At 41.9% G+C, this 24,287-nt stretch overlaps 1 protein-coding gene and 1 pseudogene across 6 annotated transcripts in view; one reads left to right on the top strand and one right to left on the bottom strand.

The window, feature by feature from the left end:
- Positions 1-9,627: 9,627 nt before the first annotated feature.
- LOC148109142 (ataxin-7-like protein 3B) lies at positions 9,628-20,925 on the bottom strand (annotated as a pseudogene). Its single transcript, XR_015726241.1, has 2 exons — positions 20,821-20,925; positions 9,628-16,821 (listed from the first exon to the last, which is right to left on the bottom strand). The product of XR_015726241.1 is annotated as an ataxin-7-like protein 3B (transcript).
- TUT4 (terminal uridylyl transferase 4) overlaps positions 20,164-24,287 on the top strand; it is a 130,331-nt gene continuing 126,207 nt past the window's right edge. For all 5 annotated transcript variants that reach the window (XM_045799537.2, XM_045799536.2, XM_045799535.2 and 2 more), the window contains exon 1: positions 20,164-20,330. The gene's annotated coding sequence lies outside the window, so the exon portion shown is untranslated. The remainder of the gene's footprint in view (positions 20,331-24,287) is intronic.

Below are 24,287 nucleotides of genomic sequence, written 5' to 3'. Positions count from 1 at the left end.
ACTATGCATTTATTTACTTTTAAAGATTTTATTTATTTATTTATTTATTTATTTATTTATTTATTTATTTGAGAGAGAGAATGCAAGAGTACAGGGAGGACAGAGACAGAGGGAGAGAAAATCTCAAACAAACCCCACACTCACCGTGGAGCCTGATGTGGAGCTCGATCTCAAGACCCTGAGATCCCAACCTGAGCTGAAATCAAAAAGCAGATGCTTAACCCACTGAGCCACTCAGGTGCCTGGAAACTATGCATTTTAGTGTTAGACAATATTGATTGATTATTGTCTGTCATGGTGGGGTGATTAATACTATTATACTTCTCCCCATCTTCTCTCTGGTACTGCCTAGTTTTTGTTGCTCATTATTTTTACTTTGCCAAGATCCATAATGTTTACATTTTCTTTTGTAACTATAACTCCTCTAGCTGTTCAGGCTTAGTTCTAGATTTAAATGGATTCCATTTTCACCATCAGTCCTTTATGATAGTTTCTTTCCTTTATTTACATTCATGTCTTGATTAGCTGGATTTCAGCACTAAGAAGTCTTTTTAAGAAGGATGCTGGATTCCTTGAATTCTTTCAGTTTTAATGATGTCTGCCTGTTGCTTTTTGATTTAAAATGACAACATATCTGAGAAAGATAGTCGGAAAAACTGCTCGCTATTTTTGCAACTCTTCTATAAATTTAAAATTATTTTGAATTAAAGAGTTAAAAAATGGGGCTCCTGGCTGGCTCAGTCAGTGGAGTGTGTGACTCTTGACTTTGGTGTTGTGAGTTCAAACCCCACACTGGGTGTAGAGATTACTTAAAAATAAAATCTTTTAAAAAATCTTAAAAAAATAAAGAGTTTAGGGGCACCCAGGTGGCTCAGTCAGTTGAGCGTCTGCCTTCAGCTCAGGTCATCATCCCAGGGTCATGAGATTGAGCCCTGAGTCTGGCTCTGTGCTCAGCATGGAGTCTGCTTAGGACTCTCCCTCTTCCTCTGCCCCTCCACTGTGCGCATATGATCTCTCTCTCTCTCAAATAAATATAAATAAAATCTTTAAAAAATAAAAAAAAAGTATTTGGCATTTAAATATATACGGTATGCTATGTTATTTTGCTTTTTGTATTTATCCTGTCTCCTCAGTAGACTGGGGGCTTGTTGAGGGCAAGAACCGTCTTTTCTTTGGCTCCTCCACACCACCCATTCCCATTCCTTGTGCCTGAGCTTACAAGAAATTGGTAGAAGCTGCAGATGTGCTGAGTAAGGTGGTCTGGAGCTAGGAGCAATCATATTTTGATGCTCTGGGAAAGGCTGCTGAGGAAAGGTAAATCCTGGGGCTGGCAGGCTAGGGCAAGCCTTTGAAGAACCAGGAAGAAGGACCTGGAGCAAGAGAAGAGTTGAAAGCTAGTATAGGAAAAGCAAGCTCAGGGGGCGCCTGGGTGGCTCAGTTGTTAAGTGTCTGCCTTCGGCTCAGGGCGTGATCCCAGCATTCTGGGATCGAGCTCCCCATCGAGCTCCTCTGCTGGGAGCCTGCTTCTTCCTCTCCCACTCCCCCTGCTTGTGTTCCCTCTCTCGCTGGCTGTCTCTGTCTCTGTCAAATAAATACATAAAAATCTTTAAAAAAAAAAAAAAAAAAGGAAAAGGAAGCTCAGAAGGAGAGTTTTTTCTTTTCTTCTTCTTCTTTTTTTTTTTAAGTAAGCTTTACACCCAATGTGGGGCTCAAACTCATGACCCTGATATGAAGAGCCTCATGTTCTATGGACTGAGCCAGACAGGCACCCCAACAGTCCTGATTCTTAATGGTGAAGAGGAAGTGCTTCTAATAGTAACTGGTGATCACTGGTTTGATTTAGTTGGTTCCAAACTATCATAATACCATACAGAGCTTCCTGAATGCTGGGCCACTAAAATCATACTATATAATAGCGTTTTATTCATTTATTCAGTAACTTATTCAAAATAATTTTTTAAAAGATTTATTTATTTATTTGTCAGAGAAAGGGAGAGAGAGTACACAAGCAGGGGGACTGGCAGGCAGAGGGAGAAGTAGACTCCACGCTGAGCAAGGAGCCCAACGCGGTTCCTGATCCCAGGACCCTGGGCTCACGACCTGAGCCGAAGGCAGACTCCCAACTGACTGAGCCACCCAGGCATCCCAATTCAAAATAATTTTTATTGAGCACCTGTTCTCTTACACACTGTGTTCCAAGTGCTGAGTTATGAAACTTATGACCTCCTGGAGAGACAATGATCAAGTATTTACAAGTATGATAAATGATACAAGTGAGAAATATTGAGTATTATAAAACCGTATAATAGGAACATCTAAACTTGTCTTTGGGTTGGGGAAGGCTTCCTTCAAAGTAATATTTAAGTTGAAATTTGAAGGATGAGCAGGAGCTAGGTAGATGAAGAGCTAGGGAAATGAGTGGGAAGAGACTGGGAGTGGCATTGGCATGTGGGAAGGCCCAGAGGCTTTAAGGAGCCCAATTTTGTTCAGGAAACTGAAAGGTTCAGTTCCTAATAACTGGAGCACTGAGTATGGGACATGATACAAAGCTGAAAGACTGCTGGGGGTCAGCTGATTTAAGACTTTATGGTCATGTTAGAGTATTCACAGATCCTCTCCCTGGGACTGGGTTTGTTCTGGGTACTAGAGATATACAGAACTGAATCAGACTTTAAAGTACCTTAATCCTGGGGTGCCTGGGTGGCTCAGTTGATTAAGCGTCTGCCTTTGGCTCGGGTCATGATCTGGGGTTCCTGGGATGGAGCCTCCACACCCCCCACCATCTGGTTTCCTGCTTAGCGAGAAGTCTGCTTCTCTCTCTCTCTCTCCCCCTCTGCCCCTCCCACTGCTCATTCTCTCTCTCTCTCAAATAAATAAATAAATAAAATCTTTAAATAAATAAATAAATATATATATACATATAGTACCTAATCCCAGGCCTTAAATAGCTCATCCAGTGGAGTAGAGACACTTTGACAATGACAATGCAGCATGATAAATATGATAATAGAGGTAAGAAGAGATTTTCATGGGAATTCACAGGAGAGGTACTTAAGGAGTAAAAATAATCAAAAAAAATTTTTTAAAGTATTTTATTTGTTTATTAATTTGACAGAGAGAGAGCACAAGTAAGGGGAGCAGCAGGCAGAGGGAGACGGAGAAGTAGACTTCCCGCTGAGTAGGGAACCCGATGTGGGGCTCCATCACAGGACTCTGGGATCATGACCTGAGCCGAAGGTTGATGCTTAACCGACTAAGCCACCCAGGTGCCCCAGGAGTACAAATAATTTCATTATATTTCCTTTTAAGTTATTTCCTATTGCTTCTAAACTCAGATCAGTCAATTGTAGAACTAAGTTAATGTTATTTTGGGGCATACAATAAAATAGTTTAGCCACTTAGGCAACCAAGCAATTGCTAGTACAGTTCTTGCTTATGACCTCTAGTCAACATTTTCCTTTCCTTTTCACAAATTCTCACTCATTCTTTAAGACTCTGCTGAACTCCCCTCTCTCATTTTACCCCAGGTAGAATTAGAAATCTGGTTTTTTCCCCCCCCATATCCCCTCTAGACTTTTTCCCCCACTAGATTTCTTAAGCATAGAGATTTTGTCTTGTTCATGCTTCAGTCAGTCATTCAACAAATATTTATGCAACATCTACTATGTGCTGGTCATCAGGATAGGTGGATAACCTGGATAAGACTCAGTCCTTGCTCTCACAGAGCTATAGCCCAGTACAGAAGGCAGACAAGTAAACGGGCAAGAACAGTAAGTATGACAAATGCTATGATAAGGAAAAGTTAAAGTGCCATGGGGAACCCAGAACAGGGGTACCTACCTTATTAGGGTATAATGGAAGGCTTTCAGAAGGAAATCATTTAAGCTGAGAACTGAGGTAAGCATGAATTAGACAGGTAAAGTGGCAGTCATGGATCTAGAGCTGAGAGAGAACACAACACATTTAAGAAACTGAAAAAAAATAAAAAAATTTTTAAAGAAAGAAAGAAAATTAAAGAAGTTTATAGAACAGCAGAGCTAGTAGAGACAGGGGAGGGGTGGGGACGGGGGTCAGGTAGAGAGAAAAAAAAAGGAACAATTAGAGATAGGTGTTTAACATGATGGTGTACACATAGAAAACACTATGTAAATATTTGTTGGATGAATGAATGAGCCATTTCAAAACGTGAGAAAGTGAGACCTTGGGGAAAGCCGAGTTTGTGTGTGAATTTGTTCCCTTGTTTTCTGGGAGGCGTTGTAGTGTGTTGGTTAAAGCCTGGTCTCTGGCACCAGCTGATTAGATTTGACTCCTGGCTTTCATAGTTAATAGCTGAGGGCACCCTAGACAAATTACATAACTCTTTTGTGTCATTTACCTTATCTGTTAAGTTAGAGAAGATAATAATACTTCTTAGGATTGTTGTCAAGATTATACAAGTTAATATTCATAAAGCATTGGAACAGAGCCTAGAACTAAGCCCTGTGTAAGTGTGTGCTATTATTCATCCATTCATCAAAACATTTATTGCGGGCCAAGTACTGTGCTAGATGCTGTGAAAATAACATGTGGCTCCAGCCATGGAGGAGGACCATAAAATCTGGTGAGGAAGAAAATTCACAAAGAAGTAATTACAACACAATGCCATCCAGTGAGGTGATGGGGTAAATGCCACAGAATTGAAGAAGAGGGAGTGACTCATTCTCTCCAAAGAAGCCAAGGGAGTCTTCAGAGGGTAGAATGCATTTAAGTTGGGTGACACAAAATGAACAGATTGCCAGCAAAGAAAGGCAATAAGATTTATCAGGCCAAGGAAGCCCCATGTTGCAAAGGTTTAATAGGATGCAAGCCTAAAACATGCTTAGCAAATGGCAAGGAGCACTTGAACATCCATTTTGGTCTGTGCTAGGCACTTTTTATAAGTTATTTCCTTTACTTTTCATAACTGTTCCTTGTGTGCCTACCCTATTTAATGCTCATATAGTCCTTACTGTTGGAATGACTTTATATATATTAACTATATATATTTATGACAACCCTGTGAAATAGGTACCATTATTATTCCCATTTTACAGATGAGGAAATTAAGGCAAAAAAGGTCAAGTTTATTATTCAAAGTCATACAGCATTGAAGCAGCAGTTTGCCAAAATGCAAACTCACAGTTTGACTCCAGAATTTGTGCTCTTAACCACTATTCTTATTCTACCCCTCCCCACTCCCATCCACTATTGTTGTTTTTTGATATGCTAAGGACCTAGAAATTAGATACCCAAACTTGGCACTGCATGTAAAGTAAGAGTTGAAAGTCACTTTTGGGAGCAAAGTGCACACATAAACTCTACCGCATATGTAGTCCGACAAGACTGAGCACAAAACGCTCAAAAATAACTCCTTCCCCTCTCTGACTCTCCAGCTTGCTGTAGGCAGCACAGGTGGGGGTGGGGGAGAGGTAGATGTTTATTGAATTACACAGGATGTCTCAGGCCACACATGTGTCTCTGGGGTCCATTTTAAATGCAGATCCTCCAATCAGCAAGCTGCTCTTCTCTGGAAACAAACAAAAAAAAGCTTTAAAATACTCCCTTTACTGCAGGGGAGGACAAAAATGGGCGGAAAATTGCAACACAGATAAGACATGTGACAAAAAGAGTTAGGATTATCTAGAGCTAGGCAGAGCCAAATTAATTCACAAAGAGATGCATCAGTTTCAGGGGACAAGGAGGAATAAGAAGGGAGAGGTTTGCAGACTTACTGGAGGAAGCAAACTTCCTCAGAAATATGATTGATTAAGACTGTACTTAAAGTGAACCCTTAGCAAATGCAACCATGGAGATTTAGATTAAAGGTCCCAGACGAGAGAATCAAAAGCATTTAGGCAGTGTAAGAAAGTCCAAATCAGACCTGAGGAATTCACATTAGTTAAGAGCTTTCCCTAATTTTTGTTTTTATGGAGGAGGAACTGAAAGTCTAAACCAGAACCTATTAAGCCACCTTTGAAGATCTTCATACAGATTTATGTGTAAGTCAATGGGCAGTGAACTGTATACTCTCATTTCAGAGCGTGGGTTCGATCTTTCTCAGTGAACCCTTATATGACCTTCATAAAGTCTCCAGGTTAAAAAAAAATCCCTTTATGTATGACCTATCGATAGCAATCTGCATGGCTAGACCCTACCTGATATGCAGTCGAAATTCTGGTTCCCGGGGCCGGGGTGGGGTGGGGGGCGCAAAAAGAGGAGAAGACCTCTTTTTAATCTGAGTGTAACATAACGGACACAAACTTCCCGACAACTCTGACAATGTTTAGAGTTCTTGCTTGTGAAACTGTTTGAAAGCTAGATTCTGGATAGGTGAATTTATAGCAACATGATGTCCCAGATTTTTGAAGACAGCCCAGATTTGAAATGTCCTGTCTTGTAACTGTAAGTATGCTTATAAACTCGTGCTCTCACGTATCCTAATTTGGATAGAGAGGAAAATATGGGCATAATATAAGTGATACTTTCTTGGACTTAATGATAAGGATAAATACCAGAAGGACGTTATGCTTGGGTTTAGAGGGATAACAGTGCTAGGAGTATTCCTAAGAATACTTGGTATATACTTGGTAACAGGGTATAAAAAAGCTGTTTTGGATGTGAAAGAGGCTCAAAAAAAGTCCTGCAAAATTGAGGATGTTATATGTGCCAATTGGAGATAATAGAAAAGTCCAAGCGAGAGAAATGTGGGGACAAAATAGAGACAGTTTGCTCCTAGCGAAGGTCAGTTGTGTCCCCATCGAAGAGGAAAGGGCTGAAAGTTTGTGAAAGCCAGAAGGACAGAGAGAGAGTGAAAGAAAGTTATACAAAGGCTCAGAGGGAGAGAGAGAGAAAGAGAAGAGAGAGAAAGAAAATAGCATTAAAAGGCTTAGAGAAAATCTTAAAAGAGACTCAGGAAGGTAGGAGAGAAGAGGCGGCTGGGGAGGAAAAAAGGCGTTAGAGTGAGGATGGGGTGGGGGTGGGGGCAGCTAGAGCAAGCAAGCAGGAAAAGGCGAGAGAGACAAAGGGGAAGCGTGGAGTTTCTCTCAAGATTGTGAAAGTCTGGGGGAGAGTTGGGACAGATCTAAGGCTCGGAAAGGATTCTGGAACTGGACCAAGGGCTGTCCAAGCAAGAAAAACTCAGAGCTGCATTTACTGTCTGTTAGAACTGGTGACCCTTCCAGGGATCCCCTAGAGTCTCACCCTCCCCAAAGTTGTAAGCGATCTTGGGTCCTATCCTCCCAGGAATTTTGGAGACCCAGCCAGATATTTTGTTGATGTTGTCTACCCTTAAGGATCTCTCTCTCTCTAAAACATTGTGAACTTGCAAGGTGGGGGTACTTAGTGGTTTAAAAGGTGTGTTTCTTAGGTTCTTGGGAAACATCAAAGTAAGTAAAGTGTGCAAGTCTCCACTTCTCCCCAAATCTGGGACTCCTGTGCTACTAGTCGGCATTTACTTTTTGAAGGAAACTGCGTTTGTAGTTACTGTAGCCTTTGCTCAGAGATCCTGAGAAGCCTGCCCTTTTTAAAGCTTGGAAATGTGTAGTTGGTTTTCTCTCCCACATAACAGTGCAAGTGGAATTTAGTAGGACCAAACCCTTTAAAAATCAATTTGGCAGTACATATTAATTTAAAAATTTTTTAACTTAAAAACTTTAAAATTTTCACACTAGTCAATAGGGAAATCCCACATTTGAGAATTTTCTCATAGGAAATAACCTCATAGTGCTTTATACATTTATGCAAAAGGCATCATTTATAATAGCAAAACATTAGAAGTCACTTAAATGCCTAACAAGAAAGGACTGGCTAAGAAAATTCAGGTATCTTCTCTTATGTAATATTTTGGAGCTGCTGAAACTATATTTACAAAATTCTTAGTGATGTGGAGAAAAAAGAGAAAACATCAGGTAAAAAAGTACATACTAAGTGTGATCAAAACTACGTTAAAATGCATTTTTGAAAAAGGACTAGAAGGAAACATGCCAAAAAGTTGCTTAGATTAGGGATCATAAGATAGTGGGGTTATGATCTATTATTGTTATTTTCTCCTCCTCCTCCTCCTCCTCCTCCTCCTCCTCCTCCTCCTCCTCCTCCTCCTTCTCCCCCCTCCCCCTCCTCCCCCTCCCCCTCCCCCTCCCCCTCCTCCCCTCCCCCTCCTCCTCCTCCTCCTCCTCCTTCTTCTTCTTTTAGGATTTTATTTATTTCTTTGTCAGAGAGAGAGAGAAAGCACACAAGTAGGGGCAAAGGGAGAGGGAGAAGCAGGCTCTCATGACCCGGGGATCATGACCTGAGCCGAAGGCAGACGCTTAACCGACTGAGCCACCCAGGCGTCCCTTGTTATTTTCATCTTAATGTTTTCTTACATCTTCCAGATTCTGCAAAGGGCATGAAATACTATTATGATTGGAAAAAAATTAAAGTTTAGCTTTAGAAGTTTAAGAAAACAGGGAACTAAATGTTTGCAAACATAAAAATCATTCAGTCGAAAGTAATTTTACAAAAGTAATTTTACAAAAACAACTGTTAAAGGGAATGACATAAAACTTTTATTTTTATTTTATTATTTTATTTTATTTTATTTTATTTTATTTTATTTTATTTTTAAAGTCATTTTTTAAAATTGTATTAGTACTGGGGCTCCTGGGTGTGTGTGTGTAATGGGAGGTAATATGAACCAACAATTATTCAAAATTACTTTCTACTCCTTCTACCTCTCACCAAGACAAAGATCAGAAAGGAAACAGCAATGTCACAGAGTTCCCTCTCTGAAGCAAGAGTGGACCATGACCTTACCTTTAACCTGTTTCCTAGACATTATTTGGAAGTAGGTCAGAGTCTCACTTAGCCCTCCTTTCTCTCTGCATCCCTTTAGAAGGAGATGTCTATAAAGTCAAGGGCAGATAACCCCAAATTATTTTAGCTCTAATCAAGGTTTAACTTCCTAAAAAGTTATCATAATTCTTGTATTGAAGACCAACCTATAACTACACCTCAACCCTGATCAGACAGTTCTAGGGGGAGAATGCAATAAGACAGGCTTGAGGCCCAATACTATGGTTCCCTTACAAATCAGTCCATACAGTCCAAACAGTTTCTTCTGGGATAAGGAAGGATACATACACAGCAAGGGTTAGAGAAAATAAATCAGGACCCACTCCATTCCAGCATGTGTCAGTCAGCCTTTACTAGTCTTCTGCTTAGGTCCCAAGAGGCAGTATCCAGGTGGAGGTGGGAAGAGGTAACTCCTTACAAAATCAGACACAGCAGGAAGGCATCTAGCAAGGCATTCCTATAGGAAAATGCTTAGGCATGACACTGCCTTTCATACACAGAAAATTCTCTTCTTTCCCCCATCTTAGTCCAACAGAGGAACCCACCAGAAAGATTCTTCTCTGGATCTCCTAAAAGAACAAGGAAGAAAAAAAAAAAAAACAGGAAAAAGAAAAACTTGGGGCACCTGGGTGGCTTAGTCGGTTAAGCGTCTTTCAGCTCAGGTCATGATCCCCGGGTCCTGGAATTGAGCCCCACATCGGACTCCCTGCTCGGTGTGGAGCTTGCTTCTCCCTCTCCCTCTGCCTGCTGCTCCCCCTGCTTGTGCTCTCTCTCTCTCTCTCTCAAATAAATAAATAAATAAATAAATAAATAAATAAATAAATAAAAATCTTTAAAAATAAACAAACAAATGGACAGCTCTTATTGTTAAGAATATCCAAAAGGGACTGAATGGAAGGGGCTGCCCCCTCATGAGGGGCCAGAGGTGGTGACAGTCTAGATGTTTACCGTCACAGAGCTTTGACTGCCCAACCCAAGGAACAGGTGCATTCGATAGGATACTGTAGTCAGATGATAGATGGCCCAGTCTTGCTCCTTGGCTCCTAGTATTAATCCATTAACATTGAGGGCAGCTGGAAGAGGTCCCCTCTGGGCTCAGCTTTCAAATCACAGTCTCCTGCATAGCCATTATGCCTTTCCATAATTCAGGCCCACCCCCGGCATGGGAGGCAGGTAGTGACCTGGCATAATGACCAAGTCACACACATGGACTGGCAAGGTAACTAGTAACTCAGAGTAGGAAAATGACTTCCCCACCAAACTGCTGTTCCAGCATAATATATCCAGATATGAATCTTGCAGCTTAAGTGATTCGTGCATAGTTGCAGAGGCCCCTGCTACTTCTCAAGGAATCATAAATAAATAAATTCTCAGTCTGCCTGGATAACCAAGTTGTCCATTTACCAAGCCTATGCCACCAGGTGGGGTGCAAGACAAAGGGTTCTATTTAGCAAAAGGTTAGCCTTTGTCCCCCAGTCCATGCACTGTAAATGCTGGACCTTTGGGAAACTGGTAGCTTTGACCTCTTCTTCTTGTTGGAGCCAAGATCACAGAGCTTCCCCCACCTGATTCAGTTGTAATTCCTTTTCTTGGTTTTCCCAAATTGTAACTGTTAATATCCAGATCTCATACCTGACTTCCATTTTTCTTGGAGAAGTCCCATTCAGAGGCTCAGAGATCAGAGGAGCAGATCAACTGAGAACCAGTGATTAAGGCCTGACCATCAGCTATGTCCAAACTGTCAGTTATCCAGAAAGCCCTTGATATCAGGCAGACAGAAAGGCTGAAGAACCAAAGGATTCCTGGGCACACAGCTGCTCGCCTGTGCACTGGTGATAGTGAGGGGGGTGTGGGAAGGGTGGATCTTGAGTACTTCCTGGTATAGACATCAGCCTGCATGGTACAGTGCACAGAATGCATGGTTCCTCCTGCCCAAGGTTTCAAAGCTGATTCCAGGTCATATAAAAGGATCCTAATTCCTAAATTATCCACTTGAGGTTTTTAAAAGCTAGGATCGTGGCTCCTGGGTAGCACAGCCAGTTACGCATCTGCCTTTGGCTTGGGTCATGATCCCGGAGTCCTGGGGACTGAAGCCCGTGTCAGGCTCCCTATTCAGCAGGGAGTCTGCTTCTCCTCTCTCTGCCCCTCTCCCCCTGCTCGTGCTCTCTCTCTCGCATTCTCTCTCTCAAATAAATAAATAAAATCTAAAAAAAAAAAAAAAAAAAGGTCTAGGATCTTCAATGGGAATTGGGACTTTTGTCTGATTTTTTTTTTTTATTATTCTTTTTCTACCTAGATACCTAACTTCTCCAAACCACAGGGCCAGTCTATATTATTGTCCTGGTCACCCTCTGACCCTCTCATGTTGCAGCCACTGGAATTCTGGGGCTGAGCCTTGTAGCCGCTGATCAGGCTCATTCGCAGATGCTCCGGGAAGGGAGCAAAGTGGGAGGCGCCCGCTCCTTCATCTTCCACTGGCTGAATGCCCAAATCCTTCACTCTACCAGCTTCTGAGAACTCCAGGTAGAAGCAGCCCCGTGCACCTCAAAGCAGCACAAGAATCCTCTGTTAGGTCTCCGTGTATCTTCTGAGCAGTGGCCTCTCGCTCGTTAGTAGCCGGGTTAGCCTACGAGATTTCCTCCATTTTCATTGGTAAAGCACTGTGGAGAGGGCGCCCTACTGCTCACAGCCGCCGGGCATCAACACGACGGGCTCCGCGGGCCACGCCTGCGCCTAGAGGCCTGTCAGGGCCGTATCCTCGGGCGGCGCGGGGCGGGGGGTCCGCGGTGCAGAGCGGCGACAGCAGCAGTGTCTGCCCGGGAGCCCCAAGTCTTTCAGTTTTTTCTGGCGTCTCCCGGGCTCTGGGACTTTGGCCCGGGACCCACCACCTAATGGTCTCTGCGCCTAGGCCAGCAGCCCCCCTAAAACTTTTATTTTTTTTAATAGTATTTTTAATTTTTATTTCATTAAAAATAAAACTTAGCCTTTGTTTTCTTTTTTTCAGATTTTATTTATTTATTTATTTATTTATTTATTTATTTATTTATTTATTTATTTGACAGAGATAGAGACAGCCAGCGAGAGAGGGAACACAAGCAGGGGGAGTGGGAGAGGAAGAAGCAGGCTCCCAGCGGAAGAGCTTGATGTGGGGCTCGATCCCAGAACGCTGGGATCACGCCCTGAGCCGAAGGCAGAGGCTTAACGACTGAGCCACCCAGGGGCCCCTAAAACTTAACCTTTGAAAGCACAGGTGGTCATGAAGAAATACGATTTAAGGTTAAGTGCAAGGGGGCCAAAGTAATTAAGATTACAACTATTTAGACCAACATTGTACCAACTAGACTCAGCTCATGATACATGGCAGGCACCTGGTAAAAGGACATCCCTGTGCATACTGCTCTCTTGCAGTGGCTCGCTCTTGAACCTCTCATCCTTTGCACTCTTGCCCTTTACTTCATCGTTTTATTTTTTTTTAAGTAGGCTTCACACCAAACGGGGAGGTAGAACTCACGACCCCAAGATCAGGAATTGAGTGTGTCACAGACTGAGCCAGCCAGGTGTCCTTACCATATGTATTCTTTAAAACACAGTACTTTTTTATATTTTTCTATTTCTTCTACTTGAGAATAGGAATGCTAGGTATCTGTCATGTGCTAGTGCTCTCCTATTCTGCATCCATGGCAGATATTAATAAGTCATCATTCTTATTGTATCTAGATTGAGGTTTAGGCTCTTTTCCTAAACTGTTCACCAGTAGCCACTACTGATTGTTGAGAGTTGGCACTAGTGAAACTTCCCTGGACAAGAATGACCTCTTTCACATGAAAGCCTTCATTTCTATCATGCACAACACATTTGATAAGTCGTTTAAGTCTTGTTGACTTAAATGCACAGGAAAGTCCCTTTTTTCCATTCCTACTGCTCCTGCTTATTTCAAGCTGTCATGATTTCTCACTTGATTTTCTACAACAACCCCTCACTGTTTTCCCTACCTTCAGTTTTGGCTCCTCTATTCTTTTCTACACACTGGTGATTAACCTTTTTAAAATATCCAAATATGATATAACACGCCATTCACCTGGTTAAAACCTTTAAGGCGCTACCTTTCAGGTTAAGCCCAAGTGGTTAGCATGGTATTGCAGGCCTCGTGATCAGGCTCTGCCCACGCCTCCAGTATGTCAGCTGCGTGCAGCTTTCTGAAACATGCGCTGCCCTCTTTCTCTTCTGATCTTGAATGCTGTTCTTCTCTCAATGGCTAAGTCTCCTTCACAAGGATATTTATTATACAAACTTTTATTGGTCAACTTTCCCTAACAAATGATTATTCTCTCCTGGGCAAAACTAATTATCCCTTATTTGTGTCCTCATAATACTTTATATATATCCTTATTATGCCAATTATCATGTTGTATTATTATCTGTTCACATTTCTGAGTTCCTTGAGGGAAGAGAGCTTTGCAGCTCCAGAACTCATCACAGTGCATGACATCTTTTTTTAGAAGTTAAAAAAAAATGTGGTAAAATAAATGTATAATTTACCATCTTTATCATTTTCGAGTGTACAGTTCAGTAGTAGTAAGTACATGCATATGGCCCTGCAGCTATCACCATCATCTATCTCCAGAACTCTTTTCATCTTGTAAAATTGAAATTCCATACTTATTAACTTCGTTCTCCCCTCCCCTTAGCCTCTGGCAACCACTATTCTACTTTCTGTCTCTGATTTTGACTAGTCTAAGTATACCTCATAGAAGTGGAATCACACAGTATTTGTTTTTTTGTGACTGGCTTATTTCATTTGGCACAATGTCTTCAATGTCTTCAAGGTTTATCCATTGTTGTAGCCTGTGTCAGAATTTCCTTCCTTTTTAAGGCCAAATAATATTCCACCGTATGTATATACCACATTCTGCTTACACGTTCATCTGCCAATGGACAATTGGATTGCTTTCACTGTTTAGTTATTGTGAATAATGCTGCTATGAATATGGGTGTACAAATCTCTCTTTGAGACCCTGCTATCGATTCTTTCGACTATTTGCCCAGAAATGGAATTGGTGGATCATATGGTAATTCTTTTTTTTTTAATTTTTAATTAATTTATTTTTTAAAGATTTATTTGTTTGTTTGTCAGAGAGAGAGAGCACGCACAAGCAGAGGGGGCGGCAGGCAGGAGAAGCAGGCTCCCCACTGAGTAGGGAGCCCGATGTGGGGACTCGATCCCAGCACCCTGGGATCATGACCTGAGTGGAAGGCAGACACTTAACTAAGCCACCCAGGCATGCCTAGATCATATAGTAATTCTGTGTTTAATTTTTTGAGGAGCCACTATACTGTTTTCTGCTGTGGCTGCGCCATTTTACCTCTCCATTAACGATGCACAGGGTTTCCAATTTCTCCACATTCTCGTTAACACTTACTGTTTTCTGTTTTGTCTTTCTCTTTGACAGTAGCCGTCCTAATAGATGTGAGGTGACATCTCACTGTAGTTTTGATTTGCATTTCCCTAATGATTGGTGATGTTGAGTATCTTTTCATGTGTTATTGGCCATTTATAGATCTTCTTTGGAAAAATGTGTATTCAAGTCCTTTGCCCATTTTTTGAATCAGGTTTTTTTTGTTGTTGAGTTTTAGTTCTCTACATATTCTGGATATTAATCCCTTACCAGAGATAGGATTTGCAAACATTTTCTCTGATTGCTTGGGTTGCCTTTTTACTTCGTTGATACAGTCTTTTGATGCACAAGAATTTATTTATCGCTAAGATTTTATTTACTTGAGAGAGAGAGAGAGAGAGCACAGAGGGAAAGAGAAGCAGACTTCCCGCTGAGCTGAGAGCCTGACATGCAGCTCAATCCCAGGACCCTGGGAACATGACCTGAGCTGAAGGCAGATGCTTAACTGACTGAGCCACCCAGGCACACTGGTCACAGATTAATTTTTAGTTAATTTTTGTATATGGTATTAGGTAAAAGTCCATTTTCATTCTTCTGTATGTGGATATCCAGTTTTCCCAGCACAATTTGTTGAAAACACTGCCTCTTCCCCATTGAATGGTCTTAGAAGCTTTGTCAAATATCATTTGACCATATAGGTGAGGGCTTATTTCTGGACAGAACGCATGGCATTTCATAGGATACAAAGATGAATCAGATTATCCTAACACACGAGAATTGGTCATAGGGAGATTGTTAGAATGGAATTGGATCTCATTTTTGTTTTAGAGAAAGAAGGGAGAGGTGATTTTAGAGGGAGGTAAACAGCTGACTTAAAAAGAGTTCATGTCAGAATTATAGACCTTAAACCCCTTTTCTGCCCTAGTTCATCTAGTTCACATTCTCGTTTTTATATATGAAGAAAAAAAGGCCTGATATTACTCTTGAGATCAGAATTATATAAAAAAAGTCATCATAGAAGATTTCAACTTAGTGAAGGAAGAACTAACATCTAGAATACATAGATTTGAGAAAGAATGAGCTCTCTATAACTACAAATATCCAAACAGAAGTTGGATGATCACCTATAAGTTTTGCTGTGGAAGGCAGGTCTGATCATTTCTTTGCCTTGCTTGTCAATACTCCACGACTGCCCATTAACTTCAGGATAAGGACCTGCTTTTCAAATTGGCATGCATAGGGACACCTGGGTGGCTCAGTTGGTTAAGCATCTGCCTTCGGCTCAGGTCATGATCACGGGGTCCTGGGATTGACCCACACACTGGGCTCGCTGTTGAGCGGGGAGCCTGCTTCTCCCTCTCCCTCTGCTGCTCCCCCTGCTTGTGCTTGAGGGCGTGTGCGCTCACTCTCTCTCTCTGACAAATAAATGAAATATAAAAATAAATAAAATGGTATACATAGCCATTAAGATGTGGTCCTAGGTTACCTTTATAGCATCGCCATGTATCTATCTTCTTGATATATCCAACTGTATTGTGAGGTCTGTCCTTTCTAATTCTCAGACCTTACTCAAATTAAAAAACAAAACAAAGAACACCGAAAAACAACCATCTTAAAAACAAACCAGACTGTTTCTAACGCTTCAAGGAAGTAAGCTATAGGGTGTGGCTGTAGCTTAAAATTCCACACATAGAATCCTCAGAACAAATTAAATGGAATCAATGGGTAGCAAGTATACACATGTGCTAGTGAGTGTTAAGTGCACATGAAATCCAAATTGGGGCAAATGAGAACAAACTTGATTTTAAGAAGAAAGGGAATTAATTTTTGGTGAATGTTACCATATAATAGACATTTATTATTATTTTTTTAAAGTAAGCTGTATGCCCAGCACGGGGTTTGAATTTACAACCCCAAGAATCGCATGTTTTACCAACTGAGCCATTCAGGCACCCCATAAAAGACATTTAAACATATTTTAGCTTATTTAATTTTAAGAATTCAAAAAGACGAAAAGAAATAGATCCTTTACACTATTTTCGAAGTGAAAACTTACGTTAGGATCTTTGGTATTACATGCTATTAATAGAATCACAAAAGTTTTAAACTTTGAACATATCTTCTACTTTACAGACAACTTAGCATGTCAGTAAGTAATTTCTAGGTTCTTTCTGTGGGTCAGGATATGGTTGTTTTGGTTGGAGCTCATCATCAGACAAGGTCTATAAAAGGTTACCAACAACTGAAGTCTCTCTCCTTGAAGAAATCAAGTATCTAGGAAAAAAGGGGGGGGAGGGGAGCTCAAGAGAAAACCTTTAGCAGATCAGATCATATATCTTTCTTGCTTACAAAAGTTCAGTGACTCCCCATTAACTACAGGAGAAAGCCTCCTTTTTTTTTTTTTTTTTTAAATGGCATACATAGGCCTTTATGATTTGTTCCCTTTATCATCTACCCACAGATCGACTTGGTTTGAGCAGACTTACCTCTAAGGCACCTTTCTTGTGATTTGATTTACTCACCAGACCACCTTTTCATCCAATGTGATTATTTTTGGACTAAGTTTTTCTATCACCTAGGAAGAGAATAGAATATGAATATTGATCCACTGGGCAATTATATTTCTCGTTATATGTGATGAAATAAGACTTATGTTGCAAGTAATTTTCACCTGAGTTTAGATGAAATTGGGCTCCCAAAACTTCTGGACTGGAGGGGTAAATTTAGAGACTTAACCACAATTATGATGTCTTCCTTGCAAGTATCAGATAAAAATCCTCAGTGTATTTTTTCAGAGCAGTCATTTACTATCTTATTTCTCAGTAATCTGTGATTCAATGGAAAGAACACAGGGCTAGTGTTCTAACCTGCCTGTGACTTACTGTATGATCCTGGTGACTAATTCAACCTTTTATGTCCTAAGTTTCCTCATTCTTCAAGTAGAAATAATATTTGTTCTACACGTACTTTGTGATGATACACAAGATTGTAGTTTAATTTTAACTCAATGAGTATGTATTATAAGGAATACAAGTATAAATATTTATACTCAAGCTTATATTCATCTGGGGTCAGACTTATAAAACTAACATGTAGGGATCCAGAGAAAGGATGGATTAAGTTCAGTGGAGGGGGGTGTGTGTGGAATATTTAATATCAGGAATATTTAATAAAGGAGATAGGAGTTGAGCTGGGTCTTAAGGAATAGGAAAGGTGGCAGAGTCATCTGGAAGGATAAGAACAGAGAGGCACAGGGATTAGTCTGGCCCCAGCTTTTTTTTTTTTTTTTTAAGATTTACTTATTTGAGAGAGAGAGAGAGAGCGCGCAGCGGGCACACAAAAGCATGGCAGGGTTGGGGAGGGATAGGGCAGAGAATCTGAAGCAGACTCCCTGCTGAGTGCAGAGGCAGGGCTTGATCTCACCATTTGGAGATCATGAACCTGAGATCATGACCTGAGCCAAAATCAAGAGTCAGATGCTTAACAGACTAAGCTTCCCAGGCACCCCTGGCCCCAGCTTTTATTTTCAGACTCATTATCTTCTGCACACTTCAGACTAAATGATGCTTTCTGAATCAGGCATGTGTCTGGCACATAGCAGGCAAACCTCCAATGTCCAGCTTCTACCTCTTCCATTAAAGCCTCACCCAAGTGGAATTTATCATGGTTTCCTCTGCATGAGCCTAGGCCTTTGTTCATATGATCTCTTGCTTTTATTGTAACTTAATAGAACCACCTTCCTTGCTTAATGGTGAACTTTTTGGAGACAGGAATCTGGTACTGAACAGAAGGCTTTGTTCTTATTAAGTAATCAGGAAATTTTATTCAATTGAACTTGTTCCAAGGGCACTGATATCACTCACTAACGTGAAGGACATGTTGGTATCATCTTAATGTCTCTATAGGCTTTAACTTTTGTGTCCCACTGTTTTCCTTACATAATCCCTGTGAAGTAGATTTTTTTTGCCTTAAAAAACTTACATGGGGCGCCTGGGTGGCGCAGTCGTTAAGCATCTGCCTTCGGCTCAGGGCGTGATCCCGGCGTTATGGAATCGAGCCCCACATCAGGCTCCTCTGCTATGAGCCTGCTTCTTCCTCTCCCACTCCCCCTGCTTGTGTCCCCTCTCTCGCTGGCTGTCTCTATCTCTGTCGAATAAATAAATAAAATCTTTAATAAAAAAAAAAAACTTACAGATGAGGAAACTCAGAAGGTTCATTTGTCCAGTCATCCAGCTAAGTTCTGAAGCCGAGCAGGGCTCTTTTGACTTGAAATCCACTACTGTCTGCACTATACCTGGGCCCTGTGGCATCCAACAAGTAGGGGTAAAATACACTTATTCTGAAAGCTCTAGTTCTCTCTTTGTAAATGGGAACAATAGTACTGACCACATGGGATTGTTATGAAGGTTAAATGGGGCGAAATATGTGAAGTTCCCAGCTCAAGGCCTAGCACTTAGTGGGCAATGCTTGGTCACTTCTTACAAGTTTCAAATTCAAATGGACATAAACAGATAAATAAGTATTCAGTTCTGAGGTGTAGTGGGAAGTAGATGGGACTACACAGAGAGGAATATCCTTCTCTTTGTAACCTCTCATAGGTTCCATCCTTTGAGACTTTTATAAGAAATTTCCTAAGACAGTATTTCATAAGTACTTAAGATTTAGCATCCTCCTTCACTATAAGGTCCACCCTTGTTCTACCCTTTTCCTGCCTAGTGTGTCAAGTGCAAGGATTGTAGCTGTGTGATTTGTCCAGCTTTGAAGTCAAGAGGTTGGTTAATAATGTCCAAGGCTGGGGTCTTAAAAAAAACAAAAACCGAACCATAGGTCCTGACTTTAACTATGCAGAGGAACCTATTAAAAGCAAAGGAAGAAGGCGCCCATGGATGGTAGTTAATTGCAAACCCGAGTGAAACTAAAGAAACTATTTTTGAAATCTTCCCGGGATGGGGGGATGTTCTTAAGATTTTTCTACTGAGCTCCTTAACTCCTAACTAGGCAATGTTTTAAAAAGAAAAGAATTCCAGCTTTGGTGGGCTGGTGGCAAAGGTGAATAGGCGGGTGTCAATCCCGGCTTCCTCCGTCCAGCTACCCCCGCCCCGCTTAATGTTCAGAAGCCTGCGCTAGGCGCCGAGGGTCCGCGGAGGCTCGGGCTAGGCCCGGTCCGTGTGCCAGGCCACAAGGTGCACGTCCAACGCCGGGGTTTCGTCGGTGGGGACAGCTTTTGGATCAAGGCACAGAGGCGGCTTTCTGGTCCTTCTTTTCGCTTGGGGGCCTCTGTAGGACGGGAGGCCCAGGAGCTAGAGCTGAGCGGCGCGGCCGTGCCCGTAACCCCGGCCTGCTCGGGCACGCCGGCGTCCTCGTTCTCCCCAGTGGGGCCCCGGCGCGTAGCCGGACCTTGCGACCCCCGCTCGGTGGCCCCGCCCCTCCTCGCGAGCCCGCGGTGACTTCGACCCTCCCCCAACGCTAAGGGCCCGCCCCCTCCTCGCGGGCTAACGAGTGTCATCGCGCGCGCGCGCGCCCCTTTCCTCGGCCTGAGTGTGAGTGCGCTGCCCTCCCACCTCGGCCCCTCCCTATTGTTTCTCGCCGCCTCTACAAGCCTCCAAACGCAGCCCCTCCCCGCGTTGTTTACCGCTCCCCCCCTTCCCCCGCCCCGGTTTAAACGGCGCCCAGGGACCCCCAGAACGAAGGGAGGGGGGACCCCTGAACTCTCTCCTCTGCGTCTCCTCTCCCGGGTCTCCTCCGCGTCTCTCCCCTGCCCAACTCTCGGGGGTCAGGACTCCATTCAAGACTCCGTCCCTCCTTCCCCTCCCCCCTTCCCTGACTCCCCCTCGGCCCCCTCCCCTCAGCGGGTCCTCCTTTTTCTCTCCCCCTCCCTCCTCCTCCCCCACCCCATCCCTTCCCCCCCACAATGCAGTTCGCGGCGCGGCGGACATGGCGGTGGAGTCCTGAGCTCGTCGTGTCCCGGCCTCCAGCGGCGGCGGCAGTGACGGCGGCGGCGGCGGCAGCGGGAGGCGGCGGGGGGAGCGGGAGCCACTGAGATGAGGAGGCGCCGCGCGCGCCTGTAGCTCGCGGGCCTCGCAGGTACGGAGGTTCCGGCCGCGACGCAGCGCCCGGCGCCGAGGGGGTGTGCTCCGGGAAGGCCAAGCGGCCCCCTCTTCGCCCTCCTCAGGTGCCGAGCCTCGCAGGTGTCGGGGGCCCGGCCCGAGCGTGTCTCAGCCGCCCCCTTGGGGCCTGACACTTCTTTCTTTGCCGGAATGGGCTTTGGGTGTCCCAAGGGAAGACTGAGATAAGGGAGGTAGGGGCGGCGGCCTGGCGGCCTGAGGAGGGCATTGGGGCGCTTTGGGGGCCGAACTTCACAGAGAGGCTGAGGTTCTCGGCTCCGGGCCGAAACCTGTAGACCCGGGAGGCGGATTTTTGAGTTAACGGCATTGGTGTGAGCATTCTCTTGGGTCCAGTACGATTCCCTGTCATGTATGCCTTTTCTTTCATCCCCCCTTAGATACAGATGTACGTATAGAACATGCAAATATACACACATGTAATACATAATAAATATTTTCTCCGGGCTCACCCTTGTCGGGAAGAGAGAAAGCAGAGGTATCTGTGTGGATTTCGTTTCTTGCTCGCCCGCCTTCTCTCTCCCCCGCCCCCCAGTCGAATGGTGGTAATGAACGCTTTTGACGTGGGAAACTGTGAGATTCGTATTTGTAAACAGACAGCACTAGCCGTGTGTGTTGCACGCCTCCGCGTGAGGTTTCAGGTCCTTTTGGTATACGGATTGCAAAGAATGAGATACTTAGACCTGAAAGAAGCACATCGTCGGGATTTCTAGTCATACCTGAATGGGATGAATTACTGTTACTTTAACAGCGTTGATTGAACATTTTCTTTTCATAAGTTTATCAGATCTCTAATCAGAGGAATTTTGAACCTTGTTTGAGATCTTGTTTCCGTATACCATGTTTCTTCATTTTGATATATTTTCGATACAAAAGTAGTTTCTTACACGTGTGATATTCTACTTCGTTTTGTGATCTTTTTAGTGTCTAGAAACGCAATTCAAATTGTGTATTGTTGGCGTGTATTTAGTAATTAGCTGTAGTGGATCAGATTACCTTTTGTTTCCAAAGGGCCCCCCTCCCCCGCCACGTCTTGTAGTAGCGAAATGTGTAACACTTGGTGAAACAGAACATATCCTGTTTCTAAAGTAATGAGAACTATTAGCTTATAAAACTGGATAATCCCAACTGGATGCGACAATTTAGAGAGAGTGCCATACCAGGGCGGTGAATTGTGGAATAGTTAAAAAAAAAAAAGTTGACTTTTTTTGTTGTTGGTATCAGTCATTCAGCATGTTCTGTATATGAGTAGATCGTATGCTGAAATTTTCTTTAGGCTCAGCACCCTTGTAAGGTCTCCTTAAAAATTGCTGCACACTGCATCCTAGTACTTACTAGTCACAGCTTGTAAAATTATGAAAAAATTGCTTCATTGAGAATGCTATGCTTGGATAATTAATGAATTTACTAGTGTCTAGTGTGCTGTGATGCTTGTATAAACAAATTTTAAAGAGTGCTTCTTAAAAACCATATACTTCGGGGAAGATAAGCATTTTATGCTTTAAAATTTTATGCATTTTATGCTTTAAGATGCGATGGTTAATGTAAACAAAAAGTTGCTTTGAAAAAGAGCTCTTTTAGGTAAATCTTCCTGCTATTTGCAATTTTTAATTTGACTAGTGTGGAAAATGAAAAAATAAAGCTTCCTTGAAATAATACAGAGGCGGAAGTGAAAGTTATTGACATTTAATGTTTTAAATGTAGCAAATGTCTAAATACAAAGAGGAAATCAAGGTCTTTTCATTGTCTTAGGTCAAGTCGTTAGCAATGCAGATAAATTTACAAGCTGTTATGCACATAAGTTTAGTTCAGTTTTCTAATTCCTAAATCACACAGATTTACATTTATTTTTAGTTCATTTAACTGGAACTGTAGTGTCTGAATTATAATTTTAAACCTTTTAAAATAAAAATTTATAATTGCAATTATAAATATTTCTGATTAATAAAAAGCTGTTTTTCAGGAGAATATTAGTTCTCAGAGTAGATTCAGTTTAGTAAGTAGAGAACTTTTTTTGACCCCAGTTAACCTTGACATGCATAATAAGCATCAATTATGTTGTGTTCCCCCCCCCCCCCCTTTTTTTAATGGTGTGTTCTTCATAGAATGTCAGATCAGGATCTGTGGGTAGAGAAAGGTTTTCGAATTTATTTTCTACAGAAAGCTTCCGTTTTCAGACAATAAATAAGACCTACCTATAAATGCTGATGCCAGTATATTTTGTTTATCCTTAAAAAAAATCAGACCATTTTGATAAAACAGAATTCAGTGAGATGTGTTATTTTCTGAAGTAAACTACAAATGCTGGGATCCATAAATTAATGTTAGAAAATTCAGTGAAAGTCATTAGGCAGATAGGAATATGTCCTAAAAAAGAACAGTTCTAGAAAGACCTAAAACAAGGAAAAAACACCGTAGTTTAAAGCACGGTAGGTGATATGTAGATTTTTTCTTCTTAATCTTAGAGGAATTAAGATCCTTTAAACTGAACTAAGTGAATTAGGATTGTTTACACTAAACTAAGTTTAATTCTAGGATTCTAGATAATTGTGTAATTTGGAGAAATATTTAAAAACCAGCATAACGTCCCCAAGCATTTCTTAGAAATCCAAAAATAAAAGGTATATAAATGCAAAGATGAACAATTTAGATTTTTCCCCCTTAAGTGAGAGATTTGACTTGTATGATATGTTCCGGTTTCCACATTGTTCTCTTATCAAATTAATTCGTTGGGTGTCCATAATTATCCTGAGTTAAGGGGGAGAGAAAAGGGAAGTGACATTTGAGTAACTGTTTTGTTCCAGGCATTGTGCTAAACATGTTTATGTATTTTTTTCAGTGTAACCTCATGAAACCCTTTTTGTAGTTGAGTTCAGTCTCTGCTGAAGATCATAGAGTTAGATTCAGAGCAGTTCAGTGTGCTCTTCCTATTATATATGCCCTGTTGCTTTTCAGATGTATCAAGTAGTCTCTCAATTTTGTAGGATTAACTGCCTGAGGTTACTCATTCATTTATCACTTAATCATTCATCAAACATTTGGCGTTTGTACATTATTGTAGACACTGGGGGGTTTTGGAGACACAAAATTACTGAAGACAGCTTCTCCCTTCAGGGAACTCAGTCTACATATAATACAGATAAATTACAACACACTAGATCATGGGAATTCAGAGGGAAGAACTGGCTCTTGAGGGATGAGTAGGAGTTTGCCAGGTAGAAAAGGGGATAGTCTGGAGTCCAGAGCTAAGGAATAACCTATGCAAAGATGATAAGTTGTTAAGGGTCTCAGGGTTGGAGGAGTGAGAAATTCAGTGTGGCAAGAATTGAGGATTTATGGATAGAGTAGTTAGAGAAATGGTTGGAAATAGTAGTCAGATAGTGAAGGTTATTGTGTATGTTAAATTAAGGTCTTTGGATTTTTATTTTGTCAAACAAGATCACCAAGTGGGATAATGTTTGAGTTGTGATTAGAAGTGTGTTTTCTGACTCCTTAGTTTAGTATTTCTTTCTCTTCAGCTTCCTTACCAACAAAGTTTACCCGTTTTTGGTGGATGGTCAAGCCCCCTTTTTCATGCCATTTTTTTCTCCTCTTTCTAGTAGTTGCTGTATTTCAGATTGGTTTTTTGAGGATCCTGAGTGTTAAATTAAGTCTTAGAAGATTCTTTTGAGATAAAAATACCTCTGGGGAAGTCACTTGTTATAGTTACTTAAGAAGTTTTTTCATTCCTTGACTTGGGTTGGTTGACTAATTTCTAGTTTAGCACTAGAGAGCAATAGGATGGGGGATTGGGGAGGGTGGGCTTCCTGCAAGCTCTGTGTTCATCAGCAAAGATGAGCAAAGTGCTCATCTTTACACAAAACAGCCTGTATTTTCAAGAAGAAATCAGTATGTTTATAAGTCACATAATAGTCTGGTA

The sequence above is a fragment of the Ursus americanus genome, chromosome 12 (assembly GCF_024610735.1).
Source record: "Ursus americanus isolate L20-20 chromosome 12, mUrsAme1.1.p, whole genome shotgun sequence".
Classification (NCBI taxonomy): Eukaryota; Metazoa; Chordata; class Mammalia; order Carnivora; family Ursidae; genus Ursus; species Ursus americanus.
This window is presented reverse-complemented; position numbering and strand designations above follow the sequence as displayed.